The sequence below is a fragment of the Ursus americanus genome, chromosome 29 (assembly GCF_024610735.1).
Source record: "Ursus americanus isolate L20-20 chromosome 29, mUrsAme1.1.p, whole genome shotgun sequence".
Lineage (NCBI taxonomy): Eukaryota > Metazoa > Chordata > Mammalia > Carnivora > Ursidae > Ursus > Ursus americanus.
The window spans coordinates 385,367-402,977 of NC_142155.1; the positions used below are offsets into that span (position 1 = coordinate 385,367).

The 17,611-nt window shown below is 40.9% G+C and overlaps 1 long non-coding RNA gene across 1 annotated transcript in view; it reads left to right on the plus strand.

The window, feature by feature from the left end:
• Positions 1 to 2,405: 2,405 nt before the first annotated feature.
• LOC148107486 (uncharacterized) overlaps positions 2,406 to 17,611 on the plus strand; it is a 216,384-nt gene continuing 201,178 nt past the window's right edge. Inside the window, exons 1-2 of the long non-coding RNA XR_015722182.1 lie at positions 2,406 to 2,491; positions 8,663 to 8,724. This is a non-coding gene — a long non-coding RNA (uncharacterized LOC148107486). The remainder of the gene's footprint in view (positions 2,492 to 8,662; positions 8,725 to 17,611) is intronic.

Here is a 17,611-nt window from a genome sequence, read left to right on the forward strand (position 1 = left end):
AAGATCTGAGCAAAAATACATTACCAGCAGAATGTGCCCACCTACTATGGAGGGATATTCAGAGAAAAGAGGATGGCTTCAGTGTGAGATGAACAGGACCATTGAGGAAGCAGGAAAAAGTTGGGCTTGAAGAATGAGTTGGCGTTCAGCTATTTCCCTATGGGTTTGAGAAGATGGCTTTGAACCTGTGGTCTGAAAAATAGATCCTTTGACTGAAGGGGAAAGAAAAAGGAGGGGAAGCAGCATTTATGGAGTGTAGGTGACGGGTCACAGCCTAAGGGGCATGGTGATTAGGAATACAGATTTTATATACACTGTCACATTCAGTCCCCCAAATAACCGTATGAGGAAGGGATCCATCATGGTCAACTCAGGCTGCTATAAAAGACTTTAGACTAGGTGGCTTATGCACAACAGAAATTTATTCTTACAGTTCTGGAAGCTGGAAGGCAAGAAATCAGGGTTTTAATATGGTAGGGTTCTGGTGAGGTTCTTTTCTGGATTGCAAACTGCTGACTTCTCCCTGTATTTTAGCATGGCAGAAAGAGAGCTAGCTCTCTAACTTCTTCTTATAAGGGCACTAACCCCATTCATGAGGGATCCACCTTCATGACCTAATTATCTCCCAAAGATCCCATCTCCAAATACCATCACACCAGGATTAGGGTTTCAACATATTTATTTTGGGGGGACATAAACATTCAGTTCATTGCTGTATCCTTGTCTATAGTTTATAGATACAGATATCTGAGGTCCAAATAGTTTAATTGGTTGGCTCAAGGGGACACAGATAGTAAATAGCATTTATAGGAGTAAAATCTACATGGGGCCAGTCTTGGAAAGTGGATGCAAACACAACTGATTGAAAAGTGAAAGATTAAGTGAAAGTTTTCCATTGGACTGTCATGCCAAAAATGATGTTCATTATTTACTTCCACCTCCATGTTCTGGGCTATTATTTGCCCAAATCAAACTTGGCAGACATTTTTAATCATGATTATTCAACAGATGAAGAGCCTAAGACCTGGGAGTTAAGATTACTGGTTCTAGGACACCAAATTATTTTTTAAATGGAGAGACACTGAATTCCCATCTCAGTAGACACTGCAAAAGGCATTAGGGCTTTGCTTTATATGTAGGTTCAACTAGAATAAATGGCTTGCATCTGGTCAGTTAAAGTAGATGATTAAAAATATTCTTCACCTTGGGGCACCTGGGTGGCTCAGTCACTCAAGCATCCAACTCTTGGTGTCGGCTCAGTTCATGATCTCATAAGTCATGGCCTCATGGGTCATGGTCTCATGGGTTGTGGTCTCATGGGTCATGAGATCGAGCCCTGTGTCAGGCTCTGTGCTCAGCAGGGAGTCTGCTTGAGATGCTCTCCCTCTGCCCCTCTCCCTCTTTCCGTGCTCTCTCTTGCTCTCTCTTTCTCTTTAAAATAAATAGATAAATCTTTTTATTTTTTTTAATTAAAAAATTTATTTAAGATTTTATTTTTATTTATTTGACAGAGAGAGAGCCAGCAAGAGAGGGAACACAAGCAGGGGGGTGGGAGAGGAAGAAGCAGGCTCCCAGCAGAGGAGCCTGATGTGGGGCTCAATCCCAGAACGCCGGGATCACACCCCGAGCCAAAGGCAGACGCTTAACAACTGAGCCACACAGGCGACCTAAAATAAATAGATAAATCTTAAAAAAATATTCTTCACCTAATATTCTTATCAGTGGACTTGATTAAGGTTATTTATTTTCCTGAACTTTGCCCCCAGATCTGATCTCAACTTAGTAATAGGAAAGAAGAATGACTGTTACATATTTGGATAGCAATTAGTAGTAATTCTCCTGCTGGGATATAGTTGACTCTGTTAAAAGTGATGTAAATTGGGACACCTGGGTGGCTCAGTCGGTTAAGTTCTGCGGTTGACTCAGGTCATGATCCCTGGGTCCTGGGATCAAGTTCTACTTCTGGCTCCCTGCTCAGTGGGGAGCCCACTTCTTACTCTGCCTGCAGCACCCCCCCCCCCGCACTCTCTCTCTCTTGCTCTCTGACAATTAAATAAATAAAATCTTTTTAAAAAGTGATGTAAATTGTTAATAGGTATTAAATAGACACAAAAGGCCAAGCTTCTCTCTTTAAATTCAGAAACTGCCAAGAAAAGAAAGCTAAAGAGGGAAGGCAACAGGTGTTAGAAAAGATGAAAGCCAGGGGCCTTCTCTTATAGCAATTTGAAATCTTGTGCTTCTTGAGGTTTTCAAATTATTTCCATTTGCGTTTCCACGGGTTTAATCTAGTTAATTTGTCTAGAGACATTGCAATTCAAGGGTTCTGCCTAATTACAAGTGTAATTTCAAGATGACTTGGAAGAGTGGTGGAATATCACACTAATACTCTTTCTCCACTCCCCGAAGGCAGAGGAGTGAAGGTGAAGAGACAAGTAGAAGACAGAGAGCAGCAAGATGCAAGCTCTGCTTCAGCACCTTGGCAACACTAACGGTAAGTAAAGCTGTTGGCTGACATTTCTGACTATTCTCATATGGGCTCACCACTCTTCTGAGCACTTCACCTTTGAGGACGCTGAAGAATGAGATACCTCATTTTGCCTAAAGTCGATCTGGGATGAAAGCCAGACACCAGGTTCAGAGTGTGTGTGCTAAACCTCCGGACTCTCTTGCTTCAAAATGAGTAGTAAGAGTAATTAATAACCCTTCTTATGTGCTCTCTGTGGAAAGGTATTATCTCCATTTTATAGACAAGGACACTGAGTTTTGGAAAAGTTAATTGATCAATCAGCTCAAGATCAGACAATGTAGATGATGGAGCATGACATTTAGCATAAGCCTGTAATTTCAAAATCTGGGCTTTAAGTGTGATGCTGCTCAAAGCTCAAGGTCAAAAGATGTTACCAAGTCATTTTTCAGAAAGAGGTATCACCATTCTGCCTTAAGAACTAGGCTTCAAGTGCAGTGCAATGGCCAGGAGACTGTTAACAGAACATTTGTGGTCCCCGGGGCAGCTTCTGTGTGCTTGTTGAGGTGGGCAGGCCAGTCCAAAGGAGACTTCCATGAACACAGGCTTCCAGAAGAACTGAGCCACCGTGCTACTGTAAGTTCAAATGCTAAATATACTTCTTGTTAGCTCAGGAATGTTCCTTCACGGGCCCCCTGGAACCCATCTCTTTGAAATGTAATCATTAAAGAAGGTAAAACCCTATCTCCTGGTTTCTTGGGACAAGATGGGCCTAATTACAACTGTTCCCTGACTTGAAATGGCAAGCCCTACCTTAAGTCATAAAGATATGATAGAATTAGCAATTTTATCTTGAAAACTGATGGAATGCATTGTAACCACTTAGCTATATGAAAGATTTTCTTCTGTCTTTGCAACCTCTTTAGTGAATTGCCTGTGATGAGCATGACATTCTGGTTGGATGCTAATTCAATAATGAAATTGTTTTCTTTCTTTTTTCCCTTTGTGAGGAGATTTTCTATGTTGGAGGATATTTTTTAAAAAATTATATTTCCTCAACATTACCTTAGGTGACCACCTCTAGGAGACTCTGCAGAGCTAAGACAGATCTACTTCTGGAAAGGATCTAGGGCACAGGAGAGAGTGGGTGTATACCAGACTTTCTAGAAGGGTTCCTGGAATTGAGATGTTTGATTATTTGAGCCATTAATGAATTAATTAATTCAGTATTTAGTGAGCACCTACTATGTGCCTGGCTCTGTGCTGGAGTCAGGATGCCAGAGAAATAGAGTTTCTCCTGATCACAGCCCGAAGGGGGCATAGGGATTAGAAACATACCCACTCCCTGGGTACCTAGGGACAAGAATTAGCTGTAGTTTCCCTTCCTGGGAATCCAGGAGTTCTACAAAGAGATAAAGAACTGAAGAACCTAAGATCTTTTAAAGGAAGCTTAAGCATGTCTTCTTGGGTTTGGACCTTGAAGAAGGCCTGAAACTCTTTTTTTCTAGACTGGCGTTCCAATATGGCATAGCTCCTGTGTTAATCATCTTTGCATAGCCAGTCTGTATCTGAGTGCCTGACATGCAGTAGGTAGACTATCAATGGTTGTTGAATACATGAAAGGAGGAAATTAAGCTTTTCCCTCTGGCCAGGAAAGACTCAGAGACAAATTTCACTATGACCTTTACAGGTGTTTGTTGGGTATGCATTTTCACTGTTCCCTTCCTGTGCTTCATAATAATATCATAATGTCATTGTATTATAGTGCAACCCTTAAGGGTTATAGCTTGCATTTTCCTGAATGTCCCCCACTTCTTCCATTTTCCTAGCTCTTTGTTATTCCCGTTCTCTTTTGGACTCTTTTCTCTCCTTTTTCTTTCCCTTCTCCCTCAGCAACTTCTTTTCCTATTGAAGTTGAATAGAACTGAAACTTAACAATTAATCAGACATTTTAGTGGGACTGTTTTTCCTTTGAAATATAATGTTTCTTCATTATGGAAGTCATCCTTTACAATGTCTTCTTGTCATTTATGTCTGTCACTTGACAAATTAACAGTAGAAAGTACACATATTAGTTTCCAGGGCTGCAGGAACAAAGTACTAAAGACTAGGTGGCCTAACCAACAGAAATTTACTTTCTTATAGTTCTGGAGGCCAGAAGCCTGAGGTCAAGGTGTTGACAGGGTTGGTTTCTTCTGAGGCCTCTCTGCTTGGCTTGTAGGTAGCTATCTTCTCTCTGTTTTCATGTGGTCTTCCCTCTGTACCTCTCTGTGTCCTAATTTCTTCTTACAAGACTAATGGTCATATTGGATTAGGAACCACCCTAACGACCTCATTTTAACTTAATTACCTCTTTAAAGACCCCTTCTCTAAATACAGTCACATTCTGAGATACTGGGGTTAGGACTTCAATGTATGAATTTTAGGAGAACACGGTTCTCCATAACCATATGCCTTTAAGTTTGGTAGAGTTTTTTGTTTTGGTTTTTTAAATTACTGGTTTAAAGCAAAGATTGCTAAGGGTGGCTGATCATGAGAATTACCTGGGGAGGGCTACCTCAAGAAGCAAGAGAAGTCTCAAATACATAACCTAACCTTACATCTAAAGGAGCTAGAGAAGGAATAGCAAATAAAGGCTAAAGCCAGCAGAAGAAGGGAAATAATAAAGATTAGAGCATATAGAAACAAAAAAAACTAGTACAACAGATCAACAAAACTAAGAGTTGGTTCTTCAAAAGAATGAATAAAACTGATAAACCCCTAGTGAGACTTATCAAAAAGAAAAGAGAAAGGACCCAAAGAGATAAAATCACAAATGAAAGAGGAGAGATCACAAACAAAACCACAGACATACAAACAATTATAAGAGAAAACTATGAAAAATTATATGCCAACAAACTGGGCAGTCTGGAAGAAATGGACAAATTCCTAGAAACTTACAAACTACCAAAACTGAAACAGGAAGAAAAAGAAAATTTGAACAGTCCCATAACCAGCAAAGAAATTGAGTTGTAATCAAAAATCTCCCAACATACAAAAGTCCTGGGCCACATGGCTTCCCGGGGGAATTCTACCAGACATTAAAAGAAGAGTTAATACCTATTATTCTCAAACTGTTCCAAAAAATAGAAATTGAAGGAAAACTTCCAAACTCATTCTATGAGGCCAGCATTACCTTGATTCCAAAACCAGACAAAGACCCCACTAAAAAGGAAAATTACTGGCCAGTATTCCTGATGAACATGGATGCAAAAGCTCTCAATAAAATATTACCAAACTGAATTCAACAGTACATTAAAAGAATTATTCACCATGATCAAGTGGAATTTATTCCTGGGTTGCAGGGATGGTTCAGTATTTGCAACCCAATCAATGTGATACACCATATTAGTAAATGAAAGGTTAAGAATCATAGGATCCTGTTAATAGATGCAGAAAAGCATTTGACAAAATACAGCATCCATTCTTGATAAAAACCCTCAATAAAGGAGGGATAGATGGAACATACCTCAATATCATAAAGGAGATATTTGAAAGACCCACAGCTAATATCATCCCCAATGGGGAAAAACTGAAAACCTTTCCCCTATGGTCAGGAGCAAGACAAGGATGTCCACTCTCACCATTACTATTTAACATAGTACTGGAAATCTCAGCCTCAGCAATCAGACAACAAAAAGAAATAAAAGGCATCCAAATTGGCAAGGAAGAAGTCAAACTTTCACTATTTGCAGACTATATAATAGTCTATGTAGAAAACCGAAAAGATGTTGCTAAATAATTGCTGGAACTAATACATGAATTCAGCAAAGTTGCAGAATATGAAATCAATGTGCATAAATCTGTTGCATTTCTATACACCAGTAATGAAGCAGCAGAAAAAGAAATCAAGGAATTGATCTCATTTGCAATTGCACCAAAAACAGTAAGATAACTAGAAATAAACCTAACTAAAGAAGTAAAAGACCTGTACTCTGAAAACTATAGACCACTTATGACAGAAATTGGACAGGACACAAAGAAATGGAAAAGCATTCTACGCTCATGGACTGGAAGAACAGACATTGTTAAAATGTCTATACTACCCTAAGCAATCTATACACTCGGTGTAATTCCTATCAAAATACTACCAGGAGTTTTCACAGAGCGAGAACAAACAATCTTAAATTTGGATGGAACCACAAAAGACCCTGAATCGCCAAAGTGATCCTGAAAAAAAGAAACAAAACTGGAGGCATCACAATTCCAGATTTCAAAGCTCTATTACAAAACTGTGGTTATCAAGATGGTATGGTACTGGCACAAAAACAGACACATAGATCAGTGGAACAGAACAGAAAACCCAGAAATGAACCCACAATTACATGGTCAACTAATCTTTGACAAAGCAGGAAAGAATATCCAACGGAAAAAAGACAGCAAATGGTGTTGGGAAAACTGGACAGAAACATGCAGAAGGAACTGGATCACTCTCTCACACCATACACAAAAATGAATTCTAAAACAGATGAAAGACCTACATGTGAGACAGGAAATCATCAAAATCCTAGAGGAGAACACAGGTAGCAACATCTTTGGCCTCGGCCATAGCAACTTCTTACTAGACATGTTGCCTGAGGCAAGGGAAGCAAAAGCAAAAATGAACTATTGAGACCTCATCAACATAAAAAGCTTCTGCACAGCAAAGGAAGCAATCAACAAAGCTAGAAGGCAGCCTATGGAATGGGAGAAGATATTTGCAAATGACATATCTGATAAAGGGTTAGTATCCAAAATCTGTAAAGAACTTATTCAAACTCAACACCCAAAAAACGATAATCCAGTTAAGAAATGGGCAGAAGACATGAATAAACACTTTTCCAAAGAAGATATACAGATGGATAACAGATACACGAAAAGCTGTTCAACATCACTGATCCTCAGGGAAATACAAATCAAAACCACAGTGAGATACCACTTCACACTTGCCAGGATGGCTAAATTAACAACACAAGAAACCACAGGCTTTGGCAAGGATGCAGAGAAAGGGGAACCCTTTTGCACTGTTGGTGGGAATGCAAACTGGTGCAGCCACTCTGGACAACAGTGTGGAGGTTCCTCAAAAAGTTAAAAATAGAACTACCCTACGACCCAGCAATTGCACTACTAGGCATTTACCCAAAGGATACAAAAATACAGATTTGAAGGGATACATGCGCCCAGATGTTTAAAGAAGCATATCAACAGTGACCAAACTATGGAAAGAGCCCAAATGTCCATCGACTGATGAATGGCTAAAGAAGATGTGGTGTGGTGGTGGTGTGTGTGTGTGTGTGTGTGTAAGAATATTACTCTACCACCAAAAAGAATGAAATCTTTTTTTTTTTTAAGATTTTTATTTATTTATTCGACAGGATAGAGACAGCCAGCGAGAGAGGGAACACAAGCAGGGGGAGTGGGAGAGGAAGAAGCAGGCTCCCAGCAGAGGAGCCTGATGTGGGGCTCGATCCCACAGCGCCGGGATCACGCCCTGAGCCGAAGGCAGATGCTTAACTGCTGTGCCACCCAGGCACCCCCAAGAATGAAATCTTTTAATTTGAAATGATGTGCATGGAACTGGAATGTATTATGTTAAGTGAAATAAGTCAGAGAAGATGAATACCATATGATCTCACCTATATGTGGAATTTAAGAAAGAAAACAGGTGAACATATGGGATGGGGGTTGGGGAGGGAAACCAAACCATAAGAAATTCTTAACAATAGAGAACAAACTGAGGGTTGATGGAGGGAGGTGGGTGGTCAATGGGCTAGATGGCTGATGAATATTAAAGAGAGCACTTGTGATAAGCACTGGGTGTTGTATGTAAGTGATGAATCACTGAATTTTACTCCTGAAACCAATATTGCACTGCATGTTAACTAAAATTTGGGTGTTATATGCAACTGATGAATTATTGAACTCTATATCTGAAACTAATGATGTACTGTTTGTTGGCTAATTGAATTTAAATTAAAAAATTAATTAAAAAAGAGAGAGAATTACTTGGGGAGATTGAAAAATACAGATTCCTGGGAGATTCCAGATTGTAATTCAGAGGGTCTGAAATGGGTATGGGAATGCGTATATTTAAAAAATCACTCTAGGTAACTCAGATAATTAGTGAGGTTTGAGAACCATCATCCTAACTAATTCCCGGCATGTTTATTATCATACTAGGAGAGATCAAGGTGAATGAAGAAGAATAATTGCTTAGGAAAACCATGGAAGGATTATCTTTGGTGAGTGATTCTTTGAAACTTCGCTGTTTCATTTGGTTCCACTTTTTTTTTTCTAATTTGGTCTTTTTCATTGCATTTCATTCTTGCACGCCCTCAGTAATATAAGATCTTAGAGCAACCAACAAATTCTGGTCCAAGTTTTATGATTTAATTAGTTGCAACTGTTGGACTTAGGTTGCAGATAGTTTCTGACTCATATACTCCTATCTCAGCTATGAGTCTTAGTTAGGTATCTAATTTATTCTGTGTGTATCAGTCATGTTTGAGGATGATGTCATAAACAGGGTTGTAGTAAAATCTGCCCTCAAGAATTTCAGGGACTTTCATTGTTAGACTATCAAAGACATGATCTCTTAATGCTACCATATTATTACTTTAAACAAAATCATATCATTCAGGATTTATTATATTTTTGGTTGTTTTGACTGGATTCTGGTGGCACACATTCACTGATAAGGCTGTGACTAAACCAGGGTCAGTCACCTAAGTTTTGTGGCTTGTGGCTGCCATCTTGAGAGACTTAACATGACTTCTCCAGCTGGCTTTCCCCCGTAGCTGCAGCAAAGATGGTAGAACCATGACTTAGCCCACCCCTCCCTAGATATTTTGTACCTGAGTAAAACCAGCCTCACCAGAATGCTTACTACGATTCTGGTGCAGTTATGTCCCATTTTTATTGAAGTAAACCCAACAGCTGCTGTCAGAATAGGAAATAACATTGCTATGTGGCCTATGAAGAGATAATTTAGGCATTTAAATAATTGGTTAAAAAATCACGCAAAATCAATAACAGGGATCTTTCTTCTTATAAAAAGTCATTATCTAGGATCCCTTGAGAATAACATACAAAAACTGACTACAGATTTTTAAATTTGCTTCATGTTAGAGGAAGAAAAGTGAAGGAGGCAGAAACAAAGGGGAATGAGTTCTGTTGTTTTGAATGAGAGTTACAGGTCAACTTGCACTGTGGGCCTCAGAATGTTAGCTCAAGTTACCCACTGCTCTTTAACTTATTATTCCTTTGCTCCTTCTTATGCCCATTTCTGGAATCATTTATCTAACACTGACTGAGTATTTGTGTAGAGTTATAGAGATAAGTAAGAAACCATGTGTCCTAGGAGAGATGGACACACCAACAGTACAGTAGGAATGATGGATGTACAAACGAGCTATACCCAGGTTAACGAAGAGCCTGGAAGATGGGTGACCAACCACTTGGCTGGGGTAGAGTGTCGTTTCAGAGGAGGAAACACTAGGATGAGCAGGAAAAGAGGAGAAAGGCATTTCATTCAGAAAGAATAGCATACGCAAATGAAAACATACTACAAGTATGCTGATAACTTTTCATTTCAAGGATGGGGGAGCTGGGGCAGCCCATCCTCTTGGATGTCAAACTTGAGGCTGTAACGGTAAGAACAGTAGGAAACATTCTATCCTCTAGATCTAATGAAACCTAGGCCGGGAGGGGTCAAGCATGGGGGAGGAGGCACACACCTTTCCAAGTCATCTTTATTTCTAGGGACTATATTCGTGGCACTAAATAGGCATTAAATACATATTTGTTGGGGCGCCTGGGTGGCACAGCGGTTAAGCGTCTGCCTTCAGCTCAGGGCGTGATCCCGGCGTTCTGGGATCGAGCCCCACATCAGGTTCCTCCGCTAGGAGCCTGCTTCTTCCTCTCCCACTCCCCTGCTTGTGTTCCCTCTCTCGCTGGCTGTCTCTGTCTCTGTTGAATGAATAGATAAAATCTTTAAAGAAAAAAAAATACATATTTGTTGAATTTGATTGAGTTGATTGGATAGTTTTTTTGCTAATAAAGATAAGAGAATAGTAAACAGAACATTATAGATCTTATTTGCCATGGGTGAATCTATGGTAATCAAATCTGACCTGTAGTATTTTTCTTATGGAAGTGTAACTATGATTATAAAGGGTTTCTTATAGGGCCAGCATTCCATGTCAGTATGTGTTATATCCACAGAACAAAGGGAAACGACAATCCCATTGGAAGCCAAAGAAAAAATATACCCACTCCCCCCAGCCATGTACACTAGAGTTTGTACTCAGCAGTGACTCAACTGATTCTCCACCAGGAAGACATCTAATCTATATCACTGTTACTTTCTCATAGGAGAGAGAAGGACCCATAGCCTTTGCAACTAAGGACATACATCCTTTAAGCAAGTGTTTGCTGGATGCTTGCTTCATGCTGGGCTAGAGATGTTGCCTGTGATGAGTGTAGACACTAGTTTATAAGGATGGTTATGATATCCTTCCCATGCCCTCACTCGCTTTCCCTTGCAATTTGACTCTGCCACTCCTCCTGTCCATTGGTGGAGTCTGTTTCCCCTTCCCCTCAAATCTGGGCAGACCTGTGGCTTGCTTGATGGGGAGAAGGTGGGGGATGATGTGTGAAGGTCAACATTCAAGGTAATGCCTCAGGAGGCCTTGTGAGGGGTTTATGCTCTTACCCTCTAGGAACACTGCTCTCAAACAGAGAAGCTTTGATTAGCTGGTTGGGGACACACAAACCACCCAGCAGACAATACCAAATTTCAGACATGCGACTTATGCTGTCTTAGGCCACCCAGCCCAGGGGAGCTCTTAGATGGCTGCAGCTGCGTGCGAGACCAGGCAGACCAACAGATGAACCTTTTAGCTAAATCTGGGCCCAGTGTAGACCCACAGAACTGTGGGCAAATAAAATGGCTCTTGTTTTAAGTCACTAACTTTTGCAGTATGATGCACTAGTGATTTTTCCCTGCGAACCTCAGCATCTTATTCTGGCATCAGGCTAGAGTCTGTGACCTTGCCTCCTCAGTGCTTGGCCCTCGCCCAGTGGGGTGAATAGATGGCAGCTGCTCATTTATTCTCTCTCATGTTTATTATTTGCATTTAGCCTGAAAGGAGCTCTGTTCTCCAGGACGGAACTAACTCCAAATCTCTTCAAGAACAGGAAAAGGAGTCCATCACACACAGCCAAATCGAGCTTGTCCTAAATAGAGGCACACAGACTGAGAGTTGAGGGATCTGTGAACTTATTTAGCCTCACTCCCTCTTTTGCATTCAGACCAGAAAGATGAAACGACTTGCTGGAGTCCTCACTGCTCATTAGTGCACACAGTCAGGACAAGGACCATCATCACCTGACTACTAATCTTAACTGCTTTGAACATTAGTTGAACATACAAATTCGAATTTTTAAACTTGAATGGCTTTTTGAGCAAGGGGAGAGACTAATCACTTCCAGGTCTGATTTTGGAATTGCCAGAAAGGCTTTCAAAGACAAAAATGCCTCTGGAATCCAGGTGCCGGTAACTGGGGAGAAGGTGGGCCTGACTTCAGCTGTCCCCTGACTCCAAATGGCAAACCCTACTTACAATCATAAAGACAAAAAAACAAAAAAAACCAAACCCCCCCCCCAAAAAAAAACCAAACAAACCTTAGCAATTTTATCTTGCAAACATGAATATAATGGGTTATATCTACTTAGGTATATAAAAAGGTAAGATTTTCTTCTGTCTTTGCGACCTCTAGCTTATTGCCTGTGGTCAGTATCATATTCTTGTTTAATACTTATTCATTAATTTTTTTCTTTCTCTTCTATTTTTATAGAGAGGTTTTCTAGGTTGGGAGGCGATTTTGTTTTAATTTATATTTCCCCACCAACTTATGACAATAATCTTTCTACCTACCTTTCTTCTTTCTTTCTTTCTTTCTTTCTTTCTTTCTTTCTTTCTTTCTTTCTTTCTTTCTTTCTTTTCTTTCCCCCCCCCCCCCCCTCTCTCTCTCTCTCTCTCCCCCCCCCTTCAGATTCCCATATTGCATGGGTAATGGAAAGGTGGTTGATTCTGCACTAGTCCATGGTACAGGCTCGAAATTCAAACCTCAAGTGTGGGTGTGTGTGGGAGTGGCTGTCAGAATCTATTTCTGAGAACCCGAGGTAGTCCACTTTTTCCTGCAGCCTTGTTCATGCTGAGGATTTTAGGCAATGTATATAGCTTTTCAGCACATTTTTGAACAGTCTGATAAAAAGAATACCCATTCCTCCTCCTTGATGTACGTGGGGCTTAAGGCTTAAATTCCTGTCTCACAAAGGTATGAACATGCCAGTCCTTAACTAGTCCACTTTCTCCAAGGACTGCATGGTTTTAAAAACTGCATATCTTCATTGTTATATGTTCCTTCTTCATGTCTGGCATATGAGGATATCTGTTTCTTTTGAGCTCAGCTATGTCTTTAACATGGAACAATAAATATGTTTCAGTTGTATTTTGAATAAAAGCGGAGATTTCTGCATCTAGTCTATTGCTATCTTGATGAAATGCCACAAGGCTTTTGTTCATATTGTTTCCTTTCCCTGACATGTACTTCTTGTCCCTTTCACATACTCACTCTCCATCCCCCAGCTACTTCCTCCTCTCCTGATTTCAGTTCAGCTATAACTGATTCCAAGCTCTGCAGATCAAGGACATGTCTATTGTTGCTCACCGTAGTAGCCTCCACTTGCTCAATGCCTGGCACACAATAGGTGCTCAATAAGTGTTTATTGAATGAATGAATGGACAAATTAATATTTTGCTTTTGCAATCAGAAGAAAATGAATATTAGACTGTTGGTGGGAATGCAAACTGGTGTAGCCACTCTGGACAACAGGATGGAGGTTCCTTAAAAAGTTAAAAATAGAACTACCCTATGACCCAGCAATTGCACTACTAGGTATTTATCCAAAGGATACAAAAATACTGATTCGAAGGGGCACATGCACCCCAGTGTTCATAGCAGCATTATCAACAATAGCCAAACTATGGAAATAGCCCAAATGTTCATTGACTGTTGAATGAATAAAGAAGAGGTAGTGTATATATACTATGGAATACTACTCAGCCATCAAAAAGAATGAAATCTTGCCATTTGCAACAACATGGATGGAGCTAGAGTGTATTATGCTAGGCAAAATAAGTCAGAGAGAGACAAATACCATATGATCTCACTCATATGTGGAATTTAAGAAACAGAACATGAATGTAGGGGAAGGGAAAGAAAAATAAGATAAAAACAGAGAGATGCAAACTATAGAGAAGAAACTGAGGATTGCTGGAGGGGAGGGGTGGGAAGATGGGATAATTTGGTGATGGGCATTAAGGAGGGCACGTGTTGTGATGAGCACTGGGTGTTGTATGTAAGTGATGAATCACTGATTCTACTCCTGATATCAATACTACACTATATGTTAACTAACTGGAATTTAAATAAAATCTTGGGGAAAAAAAGAAAAGAAAATGTGTATTAGAAACAAACCAGTTCTAGTTTGTCATAGTTCTACCTGCCCCCCTTATAATTCCTAGGAAAAGAAATATTCCAAATGTCAAGGGCTAAGATAAATGAATAAAATATGATGTCAATAAATCCAAGCCCACATTTGCAATTTTTGTTTTGAAATCAAAGAACCATACAATGTTTATGACATAGTTATCAGTGCATTTTTATAAGTATGCTTAATTATAGTCTTTGGAGAATTACATGTGATTCCAATTAACAGCTTCCAGTTTCCCCAAACCTGAAATTGAGGAGTGGCTAACCTATTCTAGGTTGAAGGAAATACAAAGGAAATGCTCTAGGAAATGCAGAGGAGTGTGGGGAAAAGGGATTCATCTAGATCTGGCTCTCAAAATAAAAACACGAACCAGTCTAAGAATATCCTTACGTGACTCCACAAGCCTTTTTAAAAGCAAGCCTAGGTCCCTGCTGGAATTCATGAGTTGCATTTAGACTCAGGGCTGCTCCCGAGTTGAGGAACATGTTTTAAATTAAGTCATGAAAAGTTACTTAGCTTTGAAGCAAGAAGAGATGTTATAACCGCCTCCTGGAATATACTGAAAAGCCTAATTAAGTTCAGTATGTGCTCCAGTGAAGCAATTATTGCTGAGGTAATCACAGGGGGTGCGACTCCAAGACGGCTCTTCTCACCTTCTTCACCAAAGTCTCCTCCGACCTTCTTTGACTGCAGTTTCTTCAAGTGTTGATCAAACAGCTGTCGGGAACACGATGTCTATTTAGTGTATGGGAGCAACAGGGAGAACAGAGCTCCCTTCCAGCCATCAGAGTTGCAAGGGGTCTGGAGACAAGTATCAGTAAAATGGAAAGATACCGTATTTGGATGACAAACAGGGAGACAATACAAGAGGCGCAGCCGAGCTGCTCAGGGTTCAGAACCAAGTGTCTTGCTGTGGTGTGCACGGGGAGTTTGGGATGTTACCTTCTTTGGGAGTCATGAAGTCCTTCCCTCTTGAAATGAGAGACCATTTTCTTTTCCAGGTTGGGTCGTACTCAGTTTGTTGCCCCTTCCTAACAGAATATATTTTTCATTCCTTTGAATTCTCTACTGAGAGATTAAATGAGATAATATACAAAAGTACATGACCTGACGTTTGGCACAGAATATCCTTTTTTTTTTTTAAAGATTTTATTTATTTATGTGACAGAGATAGAGACAGCCAGCGAGAGAGGGAACACAAGCAGGGGGAGTGGGAGAGGAAGAAGCAGGCTCATAGTGGAGGAGCCTGATGTGGGGCTTGATCCCAGAACGCCGGGATCACGCCCGGAGCTGAAGGCAGACGCTTAACGACTGTGCCACCCAGGCGCCCCTGCACGTAATATCCTTAATACGGATTTGTTGATGCCTCTGACACCTTCTTTCTCCACATTTTTTCAAAAGTGGTCACTACCACTGGTAGCCCATAGCAGGGCTGTTCCTCAGTAGGCGAGCTGAATTGATGTTGAGGGAGATACCTCTCTGAGAGAGTCTGGAAACTGAGAAAGGAGGGTGGTGGGGCTGAGGGCAGGTAACAGCTGGGAACCGTGTGAGTCTAGCGTACGTGTAACTAACTGGTGGACATCAGCAAACTCGTGTCAACGTAAGACCCGGTCGCAGCGGCGCTGTAGCGTGGGTTGAGGACCATGAATTAAGCTAATGGGTAGATTACGTGGGAAGCAGGCCAGAAAGCTTCCAGACTACCGGCTTGTGGCTGAGATTTGAGGCAATTTAAACAAAACCTTATCTTTAAGCACGTCTGTTGACTCAGTTTGTGAGTTAGGGAGTGGAGGCTTAAATGTAGAGGATTTACTTACTGGTATTTCAAAATCAAGTGAAAAGTACTGATGATGTTGCTGTTTTAATTCTTCCTTTGATGTCAGATCTTACTTGCATTTGAAAACATTTTTAGGGGCGTCTGGGGGGCGCAGTTAAGCGTCTGACTCTTGGTTTCAGCTCAGGTCATGATCTCAGCTTCGTGAGATCCAGCCCCTATCAGTGAGCTCCGGGCTCAGCGCCCAGGGGGTGTCTGCTTCTCTCTCTCCCTCTGCCCCTCCCCCTGCTCATGTGCACGTGCTCTCTCTCTCTCTCTCAAAAAAAAAAATATGGGGGAGAGTGGTGCCCAAAGTGGGGTGAGAGACGACTTAGACTGTAATTGCTTCACAGTGGTTCCAGACACTGTCCAGGTAACTCTTAATGAACCAGAGCAATTTGGGGTCAAAGGAAGGACTCATCAGTCATTTCGGTCAAGGCAAGAGATTTCTACGTTTAGGGAGTTATTTCTAGCACCAGCAGTTTTCCTTGATTTCTAGAACAACCCTTTCACCTTGTGACTCATACACAAAGGTTTGGATCACTCTGGGTGGGAGTTTATGCTAGCAGATCCTCGAAGGCGGTGCGACCCCTGCCCTCTAGAGCAGCCCCTGCTGTGGGGCCGTCAGCTCATCTGATTCACCTGCTGGCGGGCTCGTCTGGTCTGTTAGTTGTCTTAAACTTGGAACAATTTTCCATCTTGCTTGCTTTCTTCTTCTTTTCTTTTGTCTTTCACAGCATTAACGTGTTTGAAGACCCCAGACCCTCACCTTCACCCTCATTCATATTTAGAAACTTACCTAATAATCACTATCAGTGATTGACAGACTTTCTCAGTCTTTGTTTAAACACCTTCAGTGACAGGAAACTTCAAATGGCTCCAGAGCCAAGCCGTGAAGTTCTAATCCTCCCTCGTCTCGCGACCTTGGGCAACAAAAGTCTCATTACTAGCATTAGAAAATGTAACATTGATTCATTTCTGTTACCTAATGTGAACTGTATTTCTGCTTCAGATTTCTCCAATTTTCCCAAAAATGTTCGCTATAGCTGTTTTTTGTCAAACCAGGATTTGATAAAATATTTTGCCCTGTAGTTCCTTTAATGTAATCTGTAGTTAACCCAGTTGATGTCATTCCCTCTGTTCCAGAATAATTTCCCTGCTTATTTTCCTTTTTGATTTCCTACATTGACATTTTTGAAGAGTTCAGACAGGAGGTTTTGCAGAACATCCCTCAATTTGGTTGTGCATGAAAAGGACTATTTAATTTTTTGACAGCTCTTAATTCTGAGAAGTCCTTCCTATACTGAGCAAAAATTTTATTGTCATTTCGACCCATTGATGCGAGTTTTAAACTCTTCAAAGAAAATGAAAGTAATCTGCATGGTAATTATTTGTTGAAAAACAATGGATGAATGTTAATGAGCTTTTAGTAAAAATATCCAGGTGTTGGGTGATAGACTTTTGTCTGGGAACTCGGGACACGGTGCTCATCAGAGCACACTCTGTCTAGGCCTCTGGTCCAGCACGCCATGTCGTTAGGAGGTAGCAGTTGCATTCATAATGGAAGGAAACAAAAAACAATCTTAAAAAGAAAAGGTTGTAACACTTGGCATCTGTTGTAATTTTTTTCTAGTTAAGAAAGAGGGGGCGGGGCACCTGGGTGGCTCAGTCATTAAGCGTCTGCCTTCGGCTCAGGGCGTGATCCTGGCGTTCTGGGATCGAGCCCCACATCAGGCTGCTCCGCTGGGAGCCTGCTTCTT